Source organism: Limulus polyphemus, unplaced genomic scaffold (genome assembly GCF_000517525.1).
Source record: "Limulus polyphemus unplaced genomic scaffold, Limulus_polyphemus-2.1.2 Scaffold3464, whole genome shotgun sequence".
Classification (NCBI taxonomy): domain Eukaryota; kingdom Metazoa; phylum Arthropoda; class Merostomata; order Xiphosura; family Limulidae; genus Limulus; species Limulus polyphemus.
Genome location: NW_013669074.1, coordinates 61,276 through 65,696, shown reverse-complemented (window position 1 = coordinate 65,696; position 4,421 = coordinate 61,276).

Genomic DNA, 4,421 nt, shown 5'->3' with positions numbered 1-4,421 from the left:
CTGTGTGTTTTGTTTTGATACAATTTGTACTGTTGTGTGTTTTTTATACAATTTGTACTGTTGTGTTTTTTTATACAATTTGTACTGCTGTGTGTTTTGTTTTGATACAATTTGTACTGTTGTGTGTTTTGTTTTGATACAATTTGTACTGCTGTGTGTTTTGTTTTGATACAATTTGTACTGTTGTGTGTTTTGTTTTGATACAATTTGTACTGCTGTGTGTTTTGTTTTGATACAATTTGTACTGTTGTGTGTTTTGTTTTGATACAATTTGTACTGCTGTGTGTTTTGTTTTGATACAATTTGTACTGTTGTGTGTTTTGTTTTGATACACTTTGTACTGTTGTGTGATTTTATACAATTTGTACTGCTGTGTGTTATAAGAGTGACAGTTGTATTCTACTCTGTTATTAGAGTAGCCTAAGAATTGGCGGTGGGTTCTATGGACCAGCTAGCTGCCGTCCCTCTTGTCTGTCAGTTCAAAAATTAAGGATGGCTAACACACATGGCCGTTATTTAGCTTTAACATTAACCATTTGCGGCTACAGAGTATTGATATCTGAAAATACAAAATACTCACGAGCATCACTGTAGAAGAAGTATGTCTACGCAGTCGTGCTACGTTTGTAATATACATATGTACTGCGTGTATTATATTAATACACAGCCATCCTACGTTTATAGTATACATATGTACTGCGTGTATTATATTAATACGCAGTCATCCTACGTTTATAGTATACATATGTACTGCGTGTATTATATTATTACGCAGTCATTCTACGTTTGTAGTATACATATGTACTGCGTGTATTATATTAATACGCAGTCATTCTACGTTCATAGTATACATATGTACTGCGTGTATTATATTAATACGCAGTCATTCTACGTTTGTAGTATACATATGTACTGCGTGTATTATATTAATACGCAGTCATTCTACGTTTGTAGTATACATATGTACTGCGTGTATTATATTAATACGCAGTCATTCTACGTTTGTATTAAACATTTATGTTACACGTATTATATAAATTCCAACTTTAAATCTTAGGGCTACAATATGATTTTACTATCAAACTGTTTACATTGTAACAATTTAGCGCACAAGTCAATTCACCCAAACTGGAAGCAAACCCAAGTCTTTCTGGTTACTCAACTGATGCTCTAAAAACCTCGTTATCAGGATTAGCAATACTTCCTGTCATCTTAAGTTCTGGGTAGTTAAAGCTTAAGTTGGAACTGTATTATTTCAGTTCCCAGAAACAAACGGTATGGTACAGTATTACTGAAGAAATATTGGGATTACTAAGCTCAAAACTGACACTTTGATAGATTACGGCGTTATTTCATGGATATATATTGCAGAACAGAATGGGGGTTTGAATCTCATACTTTTAGTGATGGTGCTGTGATCGACAGAAAAAAATCGTTTGTCGAAACGACTGGTTTCCTGCAATTATATTAATTGTCTTTTCAAGACATTTAATTCGTATTTTTACAATACACGAGCATGATATTCTAAATGTGTTTGTAGAGTTTGTGACACAAACTTCGTAGTAACCATTATATTTTTGGTTTGTTGATAGGTTTGTTATTCAAACATGTAGCCTTGCATGATTTTTTTATAATTTGGTGTCTGTAGTTTCCGTTGGAAAGAAAGGAAACTGCTTTCCAAAGAAAAAGGGGAGGGGATAAAAGCGAAATTATTTGCCATAAAGGACCTTTCATTGGGTAACATTGATGTCCATGTGATGTTTAAGTGTTTTGAATAAATAATTTAGCATTGTTGCCCGAGTGATATTACACACTTAGGCTTCCCAGCACGTAATTAATTCTACTTGTTACAGCCACCATCGTAGTAATTTATTTTTGTCTCTTAATATTATAATGACTTTCGGAAGTTGGAGGTTGGCTGGTTGTTAAGCGTAAAGCTACGCAATGAGTTATCCGTGTTCTGCCCACCACGGGTATCGAAACCCGTTTTTAGCGTCGTAATCACGCAGATTTATCGCCGAACCATTAAGAAGAATTTTTGGAAGATCTGTTAAAGTTGAACCAAACCTATCTAGAAACTCGTGATCTCTTATATAGAAATCCGTGATCTTTTATGTTGAAACCCGTGATCTCATTTCAGTGTGGATCGTCAAGTCTATCAGCAAGCAGCTGATATTAACTAGGAATAGGGTATTGTAGAAGAGTTTCATTCTGTGACGTCACCAAAAGAATGACGTATTCAGAGATGAAAGCTGAGATGATAATATTATATCATCTCAGATAAACGGTCGGAAAGAGTCGATGAGTCTAAGAACTTATTGTGTTTTCCTGTATAAGAATCAGTTGTCTTTATACAGTATATAAATTATAGTAATGAAGTGCTGCCCTCTAGCGTCATTTTGTCCCTTCATTCAAATCAAAAGATTGTAGTTAAAGGATTAAACTGAGCTGTGACATGACTGATATCCATAATGGTTTAAACTTGGACGTATAACTAGTTCCTCAAAATATGTTATAACATATATATATGTTACATATCTGGAGCTAGATATACGTTATAACAGATATATGTTACATATTTGGAGCTAGATAGTGTTATCTAACTTGTGTAAACTACGTGTGACGTTAATGTGTTATCTAACTTGTGTAAACTACCTATGAAGTTAATGTTATCTAATTTGTGTAAACTGCGTGTGAAGTTAATGTTATCTAACTTGTGTAAACTACCTGTGAAGTTAATGCTATCTAACTTGTGTAAACTACCTGTGAAGTTAATGTTATCTAACTTGTGTAAACTACCTGTGAAGTTAATGTTATCTAACTTGTGTAAACTACGTGTGACATTAATGTGTTATCTAACCTATGTCAACCACCTGTAAAGCGAATTTAATTAAACATTTTATCTGTTATGTTACTAGAAAAACAAATGTTTGATCCACATTACGTACTAATTAAGTAAAATGTCTAGAAACTCATAGCAGAGTTGTTGTTGTTTTAGGTTTTGTTATCTAGTAGATGTAAACGTTTCTTCATAAGAAAAAGGATATCCCGTTTAAAGTCTAAGAACCGTGGGTATAGCTGAACTCTGGTTTTTAAACCTATTTAGGCTTAAGAAATGAAAAAGGAAAAAAAAAGGTAGGCTAGAACTGCCCCCTTCTATTGTTAACAAGAGTAAAGTTCAAGAAGAGTAATCCGACCCAGGTTCTACACTTGGCTAACAGTGAATGTACTACACAGTTCTATCGTAACCGGACTCTATCTATTCTTCATACACAATTTGAAAGGCCTCAGCTCTGACCTAGAAATCTGAGTCTCGGCGAACGAATTTCATGTACCGTCTACTGAGCATTTCTTAAAAGCTGGGTCCTAGTCTTCGACGTTGGACCTTATAAGTTGTGCGTTCACGTTTGTTTGAATCAAGTATCGACCATCCTAAGAACCAAATAAAGAACAATAATTTTTTTTTATCCTATATTGCTGCCAGAAATATAATAACAATTTTAGGTTATCTAGTACTTTGTTTAAGTTCTCTCTCTCTCTCTACCTCGTTTTTTTTTCTTGCTTATAAGAAACTATGGATGTAATATTAAGTATCAAAGACACCATACCAAAAGTTGCAGTACGTTTAAAAATACACAGTACGATGAAAAGTTTAAAGTAGCGTAAAATATTTATATATATATAATGAAGATTTTATTATTATTATAAATTAAAGTTTATAAACAAGAAATTAATTTATGGTTTGAAATAAAAGCGAAATTTTATCGCTTTCTGAATTTGACTAAAATGTTAGATATAGCATCTAAAAAGTTAGACACTTGAGTGTTTCCTTTCTTCGACGTTTTTATGGTGTTTAAGATCTCGGAGGTTAATGTCCTGTACTCAGTGCGTCGATACTCGAGTTTAAATAATGTTTAACCCATTATGAAAATGTTCTTATGTTATTTATCCGCTTTGGTAGAATGAAGTACGGTATTTGATGGGTTTTATACGACTTTGTTCGACGGTTTAACAAGTAAATTAGATAACAAAAAAAAAAAGATTTTAATGAATCTTTACTTAAACACAGATCACATCAACTAGTTGTAAAAGGTATATGTTGAATCTTTACTTAAACACAGATCATATCAACTAGTTGTAAAAGGTATATGCTGAATCTTTACTTAAACATAGATCATATCAACTAGTTGTAAAAGGTATATGTTGAATCTTCACTTAAACACAGATCATATCAACTAGTTGTAAAAGGTATATGTTGGATCTTTACTTAAACACAGATCATATCAACTAGTTGTAAAAGGTATATGTTGAATCTTTACTTAAACACAGATCACATCAACTAGTTGTAAAAGGTATATGTTGAATCTTTCCTTAAACATAGATCATATCAATAAAAGGTATATGTTGAATCTTTACTTAAA